The following is a 17,420-nucleotide window of genomic DNA, read 5'->3' as shown; positions in this document are numbered from 1 at the left end:
ATAGCACTCTCAGTTGCTATTTCACCACCAGTTAGCGAATGCAGAAGAATTTCTTACACAGAACTTGAGCGAGGAACAAGTTCATTTAGTGAAACTAGGCTTCTTGAAAGAGGTAGTTTTGGTTCTGTGTTTGAAGTAACTCTTTCTGATGGGTTGAAAGCTGCAGTGAAAGTGTTCAACTTGGAACTGCAACGAACGGCAAGGAGCTTTGATGTTGAAACTGCTATATTGAGTAGCATTCGACACAGAAACTTAGTTCGAGTTATTAGATGTTGTTCTAATATGGAGTTTAAAGCACTGATTCTCACATATATGCCAAATGGGAGCTTGGATAAATGGCTACATTACGACACGTATGGTTTGGATCTTATACAGAGATTGAAAATAGCAATAGATGTTGCAGCAGCATTGGAATATCTTCACCATGGCCATACATTTCCGGTTGTTCATTGTGATATAAAGCCAAGCAATGTGTTGTTTGATGAAGACATGATTGCTCATCTTGCTGATTTTGGTATTTCCAAACTTTTTGATGGAGGGGAAACTTTCATTCAAACACAAACAATGGCAACGATCGGTTACGCAGCACCAGGTGATGATTGACTCTAATTTTTATAACTTTAAATGTTTTACCTAATTCTTAAAAAAATGTTGAATGCATGTGATTCAATTAGAGTTTGGAATGGAGGGAAAAGTGTCTACAAATGGGGATGTATACAGTTTTGGGATTAATGTGAATCTTCTAGATTGAAGACTCGTGAATTTGCCCCGGACTTATTCTTGTAAATAAACCCAACAAATAAACAAGATAAACCAAGAAATGGAACAAGAAAAATGGATAAAAGGATAGAGGATGGATTAGTGTTATGATTTAGGTGAAGAACAAGAAAGAAATCCCAAAGGCACTTTCACATACAAACACCTAATGGCTCCACAAACTAGCAACACAAGAACTAGCAAGCATACCTTTACAATCAACCTTAGCCCGGCAAAAGATCGAATGCAACCCGAAGGAATTTGATAAGTCTTCAAAAGATGAAGAAGGTGAGCTCTCAAATATGGAGAATTGGTCTCTTACAAATATTCAAAGGCTGAGAATGAAAACCCTGCAAAACAGTATTTATACTAAAACAAAAGTAATAGGGAAAATAGTCTTTGAAAACTTAAAAAAAATGGCATTTTCGGGCAAAACGCCCGGCCCGGGCGTTTTGGGGCCTTGCCCGGCGTTTTCTCTGTGGCCGGGCATTTTTTGGCAGCTCTGCGCGACTTTCGTCAAAAGGCCATAACTTCCTCATCCGAGCTCCGATTGAGGCGTGTAAGGTACTCACGCGAAGCTCTTTTGATGATGAAGATAATGGTGGTCTTAGAACAGCATTTGGACATCATTTTGCTAGGCAAATTCTGGTTTGAGTCAGACCTTCGAATCCGGCTTGGCTCCTTGCCATATCTCCACCTTCTTTTCGGACCCCAATCAACCCATGGCCCTCGATGTAGTTGCATCCTATGATTGTGAATACCCGGATTCACATCATCCTCTCCTTCTTTGTGAAAGGATTTTTCCTCAAATCCGGTTCTTAGATTCATCTTTCGGACACCCGGATTCACATCATTCCCTCCTTCTTTTGAAGGATTTGTCCTCAAATCCGGATCAAGCATACCTATAAGACCAAGTAAGTCCAAATCAAGTATCATAGGTCTAGAAGATGTACTTGGCTTACCAAGGGTGTAGAGAGGTATATAGTCAAGATTGCAAATCTCCATGTGGAGTATATCTAATGCATATATGGTCTCATCAATCATACCATCATTGTGATCATAAAGTAATAACAATATTGGAAAAATTCGACCACTAGGGATTAGGAGGCTATGATCAAACAATGAAACTTGCATCAAGTAAGGAGCATAAGATCTATACCCTAACCATAATGCACATGTAAACTCAATATCACAAGTAATGATACTATCAACAAGTTTTCTCCTAACACATTTGTGCGTGTCATCAAGATATTTTCCATACTCTAACAAGTCCAAAATATAAGCACATGGTATGGAGACACACAACTCTAACAATCCTTTTATAAGGTAATCCAAAACAAACTCATTTGTTGTAAGACCTTTGATAAAGGATCCATAAAACATGCCAACTCCATGGAAAAGTTTGATTTTTATGCAATAAAAGAACTTATCATGCCAAGACACACATGCGTCAAACACTTTGTATCTCTTGGTCCCAAATCCATCCACTCTACCAATCCACATACCTAACATTGTCTTCATAAAAGAATTGACATTTTTAGAAGGGCTAGGGATACACAAGAAAGGATCCTCATAGCTTGTAAGACTAAACTTAGCAAGTAATGATTCTAGATTTTCATGCCACATATCAAACAAACCACAAGTGATAAGAGTATCAATACAAATGGGCATTTGAAAACAAATCACATTCACTTGTTTCATTAAATCATTATCACAAGTTAAGGTGAGAATACTTGAACCTTGGGAAAGAGGTGATTCAACTTGACCTTGCGTCCATGAGTTCATCACCGGTAAGAAGTTACTCGGTGCATCCACGCCTCGGGGTTCACATTCCAATCCTTCCAATTCCTGTCTCAAAATGTCATCCAAGAGAAAAGACAAGTAATAAGAGTTAGTGAAATAAAGGTCATTCTCCTCACCAAGGGCAAAAATAATAGGGTGGTTTAGAGCCCTCCCATGGGTGATCTTAGAATCTAACAAGCAACCTTTTTTTCTCACATGCTTGTGGTTTTTCTCTCTTGAAAGTGTTGATTCACACTCACCCCCGCCACTCTCTCTTGGCTTTTGCATCTCACATTTTCGCCTTTTCTCACGCTCTATTTGCTTTTGAAGCATGCTCTCATTTTCTAGCTTTTGCTCTTTCTCTCGATTCCCTCTCAAGTGCTTATTCCCATTATCAACCTCATGTGGCTTTGGTTCGTTGTTCAAGATTTGAAGGGCATTTAATGGCTCACTCCCGTCCTCGGCTTCCCTTATGCTAGACATGCCATCATTGAAAGTTGGGTGTGCATCTTGTGAAAGATATAGCCAAGAACGACAGTAGACATTGAAAGACTGAACAAGAAAGCTTTAGCCATTGAGAGAATTTTTCTGTTTCATTCCATAAGTGAGAACATTCTACATTACAGTATTTATACTACTAATCAGAAGCATCTAGAATGCCGTGACTAATTCCTTCACTAATTTAACAAACTCTGATAAACACAATACTAAGTAAACAGAATTCTGCTAAAGCTTGTTCTTTGTCATTCCTTTGACCACAATGTCTCTCCAAGTACAATGGTCCCATTGCTTGACTGTCGGCAGATCCCCAACCTTCATCAGATGTGGTCCAGCTTGTACTTCTTGCATCTTGGCCTCATTAGGTGTTCCACACAACCTTAATGAATCATTTGTCTTATCCATTTCATGCAATTCAACGTTGCATGCTTTCTTGATTCGAGCCTCAGCTTGCTCTTCACAAGGTTCTCTAACACGCCCTCTCAATCCGAGTGAGGCAAGGGACACAACGCCTAATCTTTCCCGCAGTTTCACGAAGGATTGTTGGCTTAAGGGCTTTGTGAAGATGTCCGCAATTTGGTCTAGAGTTGGGACATGCCTTAGTTCTATTTCCTTAGCAAGAACCTTGTCTCTCACAAAATGAACATCAAGTTCAATGTGTTTAGTTCGTGCGTGAAGCGCTGGGTTTGAAGCCAGTGCGATTGCACTTAGATTGTCCACCCAAATGACCGGGTCACACTTCCTTTGTACCTTCATTTCTCCCAACAATGAAGTCAACCAAGTCACTTCACAAGCCGCTTGTGCCAGGCTTCTATACTCTGCCTCAGTGCTTGAACGAGCCACCACATTCTGCTTCTTCACGCACCAAGAAATCAAGTTTCTTCCATAGAAAGTACACAAACCACTTGTCGATCTCCTGTCGTCAAGATCAGCAGCCCAGTCCGAGTCAGAGAAGGCTGATATCTCACCATTAGACTTGCGAATTTGAACACCAAAATCAATGGTTCCAGAGAGATACCTAAGTATCCTCTTCACAGCTCTCCAGTGTGTGTCTAATGGTGAAGCCATATATTGGCTCACTTTATTGACAGCATAGTTTATGTCTGGTCTTGTTATGGATGTATACTGCAGCGCCCCCACAACACTTCTATACATCTTTGGATCAGATATTGGTTCACCCACATTCTTGCTCAGCTCACAGCTAGAAGACATAGGAGTAGGACAACCCTTACAACCCAACATATTGGCTTTCTTTAAGAGATCTTTGATGTACTTAGATTGACATAGGGGAAGGCCATTTTCAGTAGTTTTAATAACTTCAACTCCCAGAAACAAACTCACCTCCCCAAGATCTTTTAAAGAAAAATGAGAGTGCAGTTGAGAGATCACCTTTTGTATAGAAGCTTGGCAATTTCCTGTAATTAGCATATCATCTACATAGATCAGTAGATATATAACCTCATTTCCTCTGTGTCTGAAGAACATAGAAGCATCAGCTCGTGACTGTGTGAAACCAAGAGTAAGAAGAACTGAGTGAACAGTGTAGAACCAGGCTCTTGAAGCCTGTTTGAGCCCATAGATTGCCTTGTTGAGCTTGCAGACTAGATGTGGCCCCCCTTGCTCAAAACCAGGTGGCTGTTTCATGTAGATATCTTCCTTCAAATCCCCATTAAGAAAGGCATTATTCACATCAAGATGTGTAACAGACCACCCAAGAGAAACAGCTAAACTGAGAATAACTCTGATAGTTGTAGGCTTGACAACCGGACTGAATGTTTCATTAAAATCAAATCCAGGTTGCTGTGAAAAACCCTGAGCAACAAGTCTTGCTTTGTGCCTAGCTATCTCTCCAGAAATGTGAAACTTGATCTTGAAGATCCAGGTGCAGCCTATCAGATTTTTACCCGGTGGAAGTGTGGTCAAAATCCAAGTGTGGTTTTTGAGAAGAGCAAGAAATTCAGATAACATTGCCGCCTTCCAAATTGGAACTAACAAAGCTTCTGATACAGACTTGAGAGTGAGGTATGGTGAGAGGTGTACAGTGAACACTTTTGGCCTGAATACACCAGCCTTGGATCTTGTGGTCATGGGATGAGTTGGTTGCTTGAGATCGGTGATAGTAGCAGGATCAGAGTCATTGGAGCTGGAGGAGATAGGAGATGAGGTATGATGAGTTTGGGAGGAAGCAGGAGAAGATGGAGAAGCAGAACCAGAATTTGATGAAGAGTGGTGTGGCTGAAAGGTAGAAGAGGGTGGAAGGTTTGGAAAGTGTGAGGCAGGCATGTATGAAGTGGGGGGAAAAATTGAAGTTTCTGGAGGAAAAGAGAATTTTTTTCTGTGTTTTTCTCATAAGAAAAGGACTTAAATGGGAAACTGAATTCATCGAAGAGGATATCTCTAGTGATGATCACCTTTCCATCCGGTTGGAGTGCCTTATATCCCTTATGACATGGGCTATATCCCAAAAAAGTGGCTTTGACTGATCTAAAATGTAGCTTATGCTTATTGTATGATCGGGTAAAAGGATAGCACAAGCAACCAAAGACCCTTGGATAACTGTAGTCAGGTTTCTTGGAGTTTAGCTTTTCATAGGGAGAGAGGTTCATGATGACTTTAGATGGCATCAAATTTATCAGATAAACAGCAGTGATGAATGCATCATCCCAAAATTTTTGAGGCAAAGAAGCCTGAGCCAACAAAGCCAATCGTGTCTCAACTATATGCCTATGCTTTCTCTCAGCTAGGCCATTCTGTTGTGGTGTGTAGGGACAGGATACTCTATGGAAAATACATGTTTTCAACAATGAAGTCAAGCCTTGAAACTCACCTCCCCAATCTGACTGAAGAGTTTTAATCTTACAGTTATAAAGGTTCTCAGTCATAGCCTTAAACTCCTTAAAGGCTGAGTGAACATCATTTTTATGCTTTAAGAGATAAATCCATGTATATCTTGAAAAGTGATCAACAAAAGATACATAATAGGAAAAGCCATTTCTTGAAAGAACAGGGGATGGACCCCATAAATCACTATGAATCAACTCCAGAGGTGAATTTATGACAGAGGTAGATTGAGTATAAGGGAGTCTGTGTGACTTTGAAATGCAGCATGGTTCACAAAGAGGAGTTTTCATTGACACAAATGGAATTTTACAGCTATTTAAAGCAATTTTAACAACATCTAGAGTAGGATGACCTAGCCTATTGTGCCACAAAGCAACATCTAGGCCAGTGGAACAATTTGAACTACTACTAGAGTTGGAAATATCTAAGCTGCTGCTGGGGTTGGAAGGATCCAGACTGACAGAGTGAACAACAGGAACGGCTTGGCTTGAATGAAAATTGGAGCTGGAGCTTCTCTTGATTGGGGAATGGTCAACTAGGAAGTGATATAATCCTTTCTCAAGAGTTCCCTTGAGCACGATTTGCTGGGTGCCCAGATCCTTGACAAAACAAAAGTCAGGGTGAAATTCAAAGAAAACCGAATTGTCTCTAGCAAATTTAGACACACTAAGAAGATTTTTGGTGATGTTAGGAACATGCAAAAGGTTTTTTAGATGAAGCTTTCTGGAACAAGTAGTTGATTGTGGACTAAAAGCAGATTCCCCAATATTAGAAATAGAAACAGAAGATCCATCTCCAAGAACTAAAGATTTACCTCCTGTATATTCTGAGCTAATGTTCAAGTTGCTCAGATCATTAGAGATGTGATGAGTTGCTCCTGAGTCCGGATACCAGCTTGTGGAAGGCCCAGCATCATAGTTAAACTCTGACTGGTTTCCAATAGAGAAAGAGGCAGTAGGTGATCTTGGAACAGATTGCACCATGTGAGCTGAGGGATTGAAATACCCTTGCTGCTGTTGTTGAGGTGCACTTCCTCTGAACTGGACCTGAGGAGAAGTGAAGTTCTGCTCAAACCTATGCCAACATTTTGCTGCAGAATGGCCAGGCTTCTCACAGAGCTGACACACTATTTTATTTCCTCCTCTTCCAAAGCCTCTGCCACCTCGGCCTCCCCTTTGATTCCTTGATCCACCTCTTCCTCCTCCAGTATAAAATTTGTTGGAGTAAATGGGTGGAAAATCTCTTTTCTGCACAGCTTGCTGCACCAGATTCAGTGTGGGTTGTGACCCTTCAATGCTTGTTGCATTTCCTATGGTGTTTTCCATCCTTGCTTCAAAGCTCAGCAGGAAAGAGCTCACATCTCCTAGGCTCCACGGATCTGATCTGGAGGTGACAGCACACACAGCTGGGTCATATTCTTGACTCAGACCTCCCAAGATGTAGAGAATCTGTTCTCCATCTGATATCCTGCACCCAACTGAACCCAGGAGATCAAAGTAAGTTCTCATTTTGCTGAGATATTCACTCATTTTGAGTGAGTCTTTCTTCAAGCTCTGCAATTGTTGTCTGTACTGCATCACTTTGGCAGTTGAGCGGCTGGCAAAATTCGTTTCAAGAGCAAACCATATGTCCCTTGCTGATCTGAGTCCCACCACAAGAGTGAGAGCTCCTTCAGACAGTGATGAGAGCAGCCATCCTGCTACCCTTCTATCCTGTCTTTGCCATGCCAAAAATGTCGGATTCATCACCAAAGTCCCTTCTTCTGCATCCGGAACCATCTGAGGTGGAGCTGTAGCTTCACCAGTAAGAAATCCTTCAAGGCCGTAGCCATAGACAGCAACATCAACTTGCTGTTGCCACATGAGAAAATTCCCATCAGTTAGTTTCACTGATATGGGTGGCAGCTGTGAGAAAAGAGGAACTGCTCCATAAGGAACCGCATTAGGGTCTGCCATTTCCCAAGGTAAAAGGTGAGAAAAAAAGGAAAATAAACAGAAATGGGGTAGGAGAGACAGGATCATGAAGATCCCGCTCTGATACCATGAAAGATATAGCCAAGAACGACAGTAGACATTGAAAGACTGAACAAGAAAGCTTTAGCCATTGAGAGAATTTTTCTGTTTCATTCCATAAGTGAGAACATTCTACATTACAGTATTTATACTACTAATCAGAAGCATCTAGAATGCCGTGACTAATTCCTTCACTAATTTAACAAACTCTGATAAACACAATACTAAGTAAACAGAATTCTGCTAAAGCTTGTTCTTTGTCATTCCTTTGACCACAATGTCTCTCCAAGTACAATGGTCCCATTGCTTGACTGTCGGCAGATCCCCAACCTTCATCAGATGTGGTCCAGCTTGTACTTCTTGCATCTTGGCCTCATTAGGTGTTCCACACAACCTTAATGAATCATTTGTCTTATCCATTTCATGCAATTCAACGTTGCATGCTTTCTTGATTCGAGCCTCAGCTTGCTCTTCACAAGGTTTTCTAACATCTTGTTCATGTGTGACCATGGACTCCGTTTCATCCTCACATTGCTCTTCATCATCATCATCATCAACAAAATCCACCATATTCTTGACACGCTCTTTATTGTCACACCTATTTTGAATCAAGCCATTTGAAGTAGTGAAGTTGGATGACAACCACGACGAAACCTTCGTATGATAGCTAGGATGAGATAGGTCCATCTTCTTTGGTGGGATGCTTCTTCGTCTTGTGTCACCACCATAATGTCAAGGGTTTGAGTTCTCCCTTGATTTACTTGAGACTTCCTCCCCTATTAACCGCTCATGCACCTTAAGATGACCATGATCATTCATCTTCTTAGAGTTAGACTCTCCATGGAACTTTGGTACTTGTTCCCTTCTACTCCCTCTATCAAGTCCATCATCGTGATACCTTGACTTGTAGTCATTCCTATCATGTCTCTCTCGGTCACTAGGTGCTATGGAAAGGTTATGCCTAACTAGATATCTTATTAGAGATATATTCTCATGGTATGCCGTAAATCCCTCTTGCATAGAATTCATGATTCCCCGTGCATCGCGCATCTCCTTCATGATTGAGGAAAACATCTCTTTGAGGGTGTCGTCGGATGTGGACGCGATGTCGTCCCCATCCTCCCTTCTAGGCGAATTGTGCTTAGAAATCCTCGTACGTGGTGGCATTTTCGGTACCTACAAAGAAGATAAAGAGGACTAGGGACACATCCCTTTTGTTAATAACACAAACAACTCACACACCCAAGAATGGAGACTTTAGTGAGGAGCTCACTTCCCAACCCACAAAGTATGTCCCCAATTCCCCAAACTCACACCCAATGTCTCTCGGAAGGTTTAGAGATTTAGTGGCTAGATACTCTCCCTCACTTGCTCTCGATGATGTAATCCCAAGGGTTGCACAAATAGCACAAACAAGATACACAACTAGACAAGTGAAAACTAGTCCAAGAAGCCACAAGATTAGTGAAAGTAGGGTGCAAGGACAAAGGGACAAAACAACAAACAATTTGTGTTCACAATTTCACTAAACAACAATAGACCCAACAATTGATGGAATTTCGGCCTATAACTTTGTAACATTCACATAAACATACCCAACAACACATATGCAAGTTTATAGCTAATGCCCATGGATAGATTTGGAGATATCTCTTCTTTTTTTTTTGACAATTTTCTAACAATTTCACCCTTTGGGGATTTTTTCTTTCTTTTTTTTTTTTTTCTTTTCTTACAAGAACAAGAACCAATGGCTCTGATACCAAATAATGTGAATCTTCTAGATTGAAGACTCATGAATTTGCCCCGGACTTATTCTTGTAAATAAACCCAACAAATAAACAAGATAAACCAAGAAATGGAACAAGAAAAATGGATAAAAGGATAGAGGATTGATTAGTGTTATGATTTAGGTGAAGAACAAGAAAGAAATCCCAAAGGCACTTTCACATACAAACACCTAATGGCTCCACAAACTAGCAACACAAGAACTAGCAAGCATACCTTTACAATCAACCTTAGCCCGGCAAAAGATCGAATGCAACCCGAAGGAATTTGATAAGTCTTCAAAAGATGAAGAAGGTGAGCTCTCAAATATGGAGAATTGGTCTCTTACAAATATTCAAAGGCTGAGAATGAAAACCCTGCAAAACAGTATTTATACTAAAACAAAAGTAATAGGGAAAATAGTCTTTGAAAACTTAAAAAAAATGGCATTTTCGGGCAAAACGCCCGGCCCGGGCGTTTTGGGGCCTTGCCCGGCGTTTTCTCTGTGGCCGGGCATTTTTTGGCAGCTCTGCGCGACTTTCGTCAAAAGGCCATAACTTCCTCATCCGAGCTCCGATTGAGGCGTGTAAGGTACTCACGCGAAGCTCTTTTGATGATGAAGATAATGGTGGTCTTAGAACAGCATTTGGACATCATTTTGCTAGGCAAATTCTGGTTTGAGTCAGACCTTCGAATCCGGCTTGGCTCCTTGCCATATCTCCACCTTCTTTTCGGACCCCAATCAACCCATGGCCCTCGATGTAGTTGCATCCTATGATTGTGAATACCCGGATTCACATCATCCTCTCCTTCTTTGTGAAAGGATTTTTCCTCAAATCCGGTTCTTAGATTCATCTTTCGGACACCCGGATTCACATCAGGGATACTTCTACTCGAGATGTTTACAGGAAAGAAGCCAACGGATGATATTTTCAATGAAGAAATGAGCTTAAAAGATTGGGTAAGTAAAGCATTAGAGAAAAATGCATTAGCTGAAGTGGTGGCACCTGCTTTGTTAAGGGAAGATCAGCATAAATTTGCAAATGAGAAGTGTTTCTTGTCAATATTCGAACTGGCAATGAAATGTTTAGTCATTTCAGTAGATGAAAGAATCAACATGATTGAAGCAGTGGCTGCTCTCCACAAGATCTATGCAACTGTTAATACTCGCAATAATGGGATCTGATTCTTGTATTATATCCTAATGCATTATGTTATATCTATTTGGAAAAATATGCATAATACGTGTGCAACTATATTGCTATAAAATATAAATAATTTATGGCGTTATATTGTGTCGTATTGTTGCATATTTATGGAGTAATTTATATTTTGAGTTATTAGAAGGTCGTGTTCACTTTACCTGATATGTCAAGTTTTGGGAGGAAATCTGATTGTTCAGTGAGCAAGATATATATCATAGTGCCCTAGATAAAATTGAGGCCCTCACTGTTCACACCATATATGCCCATTAAGTAATCATCCAAAAAGGATTGGACTTAAATCTGATAGGCCAAGTTTCCTAAATGATTTGTTGCAAATAGACAACTTTACCCTCCGAGCCCCCCTAAAAAGTCAGACGACCTAATTCATTTCAACAAAAAGATGGTGGGTACTTATGTCCTTATACACACAAAAAGAGGAATCATTATTTTCAAAAACTGGACAAATCACACTCACCTAATATTGTATATGATTCTTTGATGGTGGGCCATCAGTACCCAAATCTGTTCTAGTTTTTTATATGGGCCTTCCCAAATCATACTAAGTGATTATGTGGGAATATGTTCTAGCAGATAAATAATTTATGACGTTATATTGTGTCTCTCTCCGCGCCGGCGCCCCGGCGAACTGGCACTGAATCCAAAATATTTACAGTAAGACGCTGCGATGCGAACAGGTAAAAGTTAAATAATTTATATTTTTTGATGTATTGCAAGTTTGCAACTCTTACAAATATGTAAAATAATTGAATTGGGCCGGAGTTTGAAGCAAAATCAGATCAGGCCCGGCCCATCCACAATTTCCATGTGATAAGAACCCAACCACGATTAATTAATTGAATGTGGTGGAAGAAACAGCTCCTAAACATCAAGCTGGGGAAGGAGATGAGAATCAGAATCCTTAATGATAAAAAATTATGCAGGTCTGTTAAATTATGTATTATGCATTTGGTTTTACTTTTTTAAAATATTTTTGCATAAATTAGGATTAGTTGGAGCTGTCATAATCTGTGCAATATGTTTAGAATTTTGGTGTACCAACAGGAAAAAGACCATTGTTATTACAGAATCACAGTTTATTATTAAGAAAACAACTTAGAATTCATCAGACCTAAATGGATAGTTGTTTCTCATCACAGACTTTTCACAGCTTATCTTATTTTATTTCCAGAGCTCTATTATTAATTTATCATGAGATAGCCTCATAAGTTGATGATGAGAAGAAGGAATATTTCCCAATTATTGTTGCTATTAATAATTAATAATCTGCTTCACGTTTGCTTGTCTGCTTGTTGACTGGATAATAGTTAAATAATAATAAATAAGTTAAAAAGGAAAACTTTTTCTCTGTTTATTAGACTAAGAGAGGAAGAGAGCAACAATTGATAGAGTTGAATACTTGAATAAGTTAAGCAAAGACAACTAGCAAGCACAGCTTTTTCTATAATATGGTCATGATCTTTTATCTCATCCTCCAGCTATATATAATATACTTCATTTATCCCATTTCAAAGCGAAACATTTCTTTTACGACATGAGATTATATGTAATGTCGTTTAGTAAGTCTGATAGAGAGAATGGGTTTTCGTATTTAGAAATGTGTCATTTTATGAAAGAGGCATTACAAGAAGGAAAATGTGTCGTTGAGATGGAGAAAGTATTTTTTTTCTCAACCACTGCAACAATTTTTGCAATTATTATTTTGTTAGCTTTTTATAATCTGAAAAGCTTAGATTATATATATGGTGTGTGCATGGATGCAGTGCATGTTCCAAGGAAATAATATGTTGTTCTTTTAAATGAGTCCAAGAACAAAATCTGGCAGAATATCATATGTTAGTGCATCTTGTTCTTTTGAATCTTTCCCTTTTTCTGTTGCTCAATTTTTAAAACTTGTGCACGAGCACCACCATGTTAGTATATGTAATGACATTATTTTTTATTTAATTGATTAATTGGCAATGTGAAATTAGTACGAGGAAAATAAAATAGATCTTTCATCGCACAACGTTGACACTAGTTAATGCCTTGATAACATCACTAGAAAATGCGTGGTTCGAAAGAAAATTAACTTAAAAATTTATTTTATTCCCTCCGCCCAAAAAAATAGTTTTATTTTACCATTTTGGAATATCCACTAAAATAGTCTCATTTCTAAAAATAGAAAGTTTCTTTGTTATACTTTACCCATTTTTTCTCCTCTCTTCCTTATACTTTTACTTACATTTTCTCCGCATCCCTCTTATTTTACCTACTTTTTCTCTTATTTTTATTTTACCAATTTTTCATTAAAACTCGAGCCATCTATAAATGAGACTATTTTTTTTGGACGGAGTGAATAAGTATTAGTTTTGTAGGAAAATTAGCTTCTATAATTTTTCCATTCCTAACGGTCGGATTTCTTGCTTTTGCTTCCATCCAAAATCAAGAGTTTAGATTAATAATTAAATATGTTAGTCATCTAGATTTTGTGTACTAATCATTTTACATTTGTTAGATAATTGAGGCACAAGCTACCACCATTTGCCACAACACACTTCACTCATTTCAGGTGCTTAATTTCAGCCCCAAGATTATGATAAGAAACAAAGGCATTGAGTAATCATTTTCACCTGTTTTAGACAGATCCAAAGTCAATTAATAGGCACTAATAAAGTCAAGCGCTCACCAATAAATAAATTTATTTCTAAGTAAGCTAATACTCAATGAAGGTTATTTTTGTTATATTATTATTTTTTTGGCTTAAGTTAAAGTAATAAGATGAGTCACCAAAGTTACAAAAGTTTAGGCTACTTTTTGCTCTCTTTATTAAGACAAAATAACCCTAATCTAATATCTACTTGTTAATTAGCACATTTGATTATCCATTAAGTCAACAGAAGTTACAGTAGTTTTACTATTTTCACGTTTAATTAATCCTTCTATTTATTTGTTTATTTACATGGGTGGGGGCTATTGCCGTCCTAGGATTATATGAGGTTACAACTCTTTAATAGAGTTCACCACTCTAAATATTGATTAATTTTTGGGTTAATTGCCTATTAGTAATGTATAAACTTTATCTATTTTGCAATTTTAATATGAATTTTTGAAATATTTTAATAATGGTTATAATACTTGCTACCAGATATAGAGAGAATTAACTTTATTATTGTTTTTGTGCTTATAATATTAATTCTTAATATTCGAAAATTAAAAAAAAAAACTAAATCATGAGTAGAGGGCCCACATGAATACTTTATCACATGCTATCCACATGTCGACAAAAGCGTTAGTTGGATTAAATTGTATGCCTTTGTCTTAACGTTTCTAGTTCCAAATTCCAATTTTAGTACTACTAGTATTTCCCCACAAATAAAAATCAAATATAATAAATAAATATAGAGTACATAGGAATGTAACTGGATCGCAATATCCATGTGAAAAGATTTTAAATGAGAACTTCTATATTTAATAAAGATGAATAGTAGTAATTTTTTTCGATAATGAAATTTTTAAAGGTCGCCTATATTTTACCAAAATTATTGATTAGTTATGATTTTGCAAGTAATTAATGTTCTGGCACTGATATAATTTGTTACGAACTTACGTGACACTATCTCGCATCAATTAAAACGACAATATAATGAAGGCAATTAATTGAAACGACGCCGAATTATACTAAATTAAATAATTTCATTTATTGCTCTTCTTTCCAACTTGTTTCTCATTTTCCATTTTACATTTTCTCCCTTCCATGTCATTCTTTCTTAAGAAAAATTTTAATTCAACAAAAATAATATTTTATCTAGTCGATATTGTTTGGTAGTGTATAATATGACATTTAATAACATCGTATAAGTAAGTCATCCAACTACACTATTGTCCAAATATTGATTAATTGCAAATTAGAACAAAACAATGATTTGGTATACTTTAATTACATGAATATTTTAAAGCTAGTATGTAAAATTAAAAAATTTACAAACAAATTACTCACTAAATTATTAGATCAAAAAGCTATATGAAAACAGAAACTTGTTCCGAGATTTGAATTTTTCATTGTACATTGGGGATATTAAATACAAATTTATTATCCTAACTGTTAGGATATCCCACAATGTGTTCATCAGCTTTGACTTTCAATCACATCTAACAATGACTTTTGTATAAAAGGCCATTTTAAGCTAACTAAACCTGGGACCCTAATTACATCATTTTCTTAAGATTATCTGTATTATTTTATTTTTTTTATTTTTGTCAAAGATATTAAAATATCTCGACAACACTGATGCAGGTAATTCCTAGTATTTATTTCTGAAGTAAATGTAGAAATTTTATGCATCGCAGTACCTACTAGACAAATCAAAGAATCAACGTAATATAAAAAAATCATGATTATTTATTACTAGTAAAGTAAAATTTTCAGAATGTATTTGATTGACTGCATGCATGCCTTTTTTTTAATCAAGTTATGTTTAATTTTTAATTATTTCAAATTCTTATATAAGTTTCAAATGTTTATTTATACCTAGACCGTGCATGGTTGAAATCGATTATTATTAGTAATAATAATAATTTTGAGTAATTTTTATTGCTTTTGTGAATTACATACTACAAAATTTGTACAAGTCATCTCATTGTGAGACCGGTCGAGATCTGAATTCAAACCCGATACCAGTTACATATTTATAATCAGAGTATTCTGATAATCAATCAAGATTTTAGCATTATTATGACTTAATATAAACTCAAATGTGACATCATTTTGGTTGACGTCTGATAGTGTCCTTAATCTATGTACTGTTGAAATCTTGATTGGTTGTAAAATCAGAACAGATCAATAGATTGGTTGCAAAATTAGCACATATTCATAATTGGATAATTTACTAACAAATTTTAAATTTAGTATGCAAAACTACATGCAAATTGCCTTTCTGATTTTACTAGTGATCATAAAGATATGTATCTTGATTCGTCTTAATGTGAGACCGGCTAGACCCTAGTGATCAAAAAGATATATATCTTGACCCATCTTAACGTGAGACCGGCTGACCCAAGGAGATCACCATAATATGTGTGCAATATGCAAAAGAGGGAAAGGATGGATGTATGAGGGGTTTGGGACATTTTTCTTTGCCTAAAAGTTGATAATAAAAAGATAGATATATAGGTCCACTTCAATTGCAAAACAATGTTGCCCACGAGAAATGAGAGGCCATCAACACACTCATTTCCTTTTTCCTTTGGAACTTCATGTAATGTCTATATCACTTTCAACATTGCTCCATACTTATAGTAATTTTATGGCATGACTAAAGACACTATTATTTAGATGTCCAACTTTTCTCACATTATCCAATCAAGGGAGTGAGATCATCAATTAAACAATTCAATATGGATCTCTCATGTGCTTACATGCCAATCATGTGTATAAAATGTCAATTTACAATCTTCAAAGTATAAACAAATTAACCCTAAGCATTCACTATTCAATGACAATCTAGCGCAATCAAACATTTACAAAGTTTTAAAAATTAAAGAATATTGGAATTAAATTTTGTTGAGGAATAATTGGTATATTGAGCACATACTTGCATGAATTAATTGCTTAGACACCCTATAATCTTATTGAAATATCAATTATTAGATTACCTCCGATTTATCTCATATAAATTTGACAAATCGCACCCTTAGCTATATAAGTGACATATGTCTCTTAAACATCCCCACGGCGCATTCATTGTGTTCCACGTCCCTGTGGAACGAGCTAGAGCATCGAATTTTGGAATGCTCTAAGGACATCCATAATAGGGCTCGATTTCACAGTCGTCACACGTGTCGTGAGATTGAATGTGTTTTGACTGAATTTGAAAATGTCTGTGTAACAAAGAAAAAGTGAATTATGGCTGAAAATGGGGTCCTTATTGTAAGTTAAATAAGGATTTAGGTATCATGCATATATTGCTTGTATTGTGAAAATAGGCTAATAATGTAGGGGTATATAGCCTATAGCCTCTTGCTCAACTATTTCATAACAAAATAAGTGCCATTATAGTTGAACCATTTACTAAGTCATTTGGTCTATAAAGATAGCTACCTTTGAGACAAAGAAATCTTAACACGCTTCACTATTCAACTCTCTCATTCTTCGACTCCCATCATTTTATTTTATTATATTTTTTCCAAGATGGTTATAAGTTGCTTTCTTATTTTAAATATCATTACTACCACAAACACCCTAAGTTTATTTCATTTTTATTTATTAGGACCATTAACAATTCAACGATAAAGACGTGGTAACTTGTGCGTACACTTGTCATTGGATGAACTCATGCACACAACATTGATTTTGATAAGTAAATAAATATTGTGAAGTAAGCTGGTTTTTATTTGAAAAAATGCACACATTTATAAGCCGGCAACACTACTCAAATGGGTTGATGTAAACACATGGAAATTGATAATCACTGATTTGCGCGAATAAAACTTCGATATATTTATTGTCATATTCAATACTTATATAAATTTTAATTGTGGTTGAGTTTTTACGGTTGCCTTATTG

The 17,420-nt window shown here is 36.9% G+C and overlaps 1 pseudogene; it reads left to right on the top strand.

The window, feature by feature from the left end:
* The first annotated feature begins 282 nt into the window (after positions 1–282).
* LOC148923639 (putative receptor-like protein kinase At3g47110 pseudogene) lies at positions 283–10,839 on the top strand (annotated as a pseudogene).
* The last annotated feature ends 6,581 nt before the right edge of the window (positions 10,840–17,420 follow it).

The sequence above is a fragment of the Salvia hispanica genome, chromosome 6 (assembly GCF_029641045.1).
Source record: "Salvia hispanica isolate PSC_SH4W2 chromosome 6, Shi_PSC_v1, whole genome shotgun sequence".
Taxonomy (NCBI): Eukaryota; Viridiplantae; Streptophyta; class Magnoliopsida; order Lamiales; family Lamiaceae; genus Salvia; species Salvia hispanica.
Note: the sequence above shows the minus strand (reverse complement) of the source record. Positions and strands in the feature narration are given on the sequence as shown.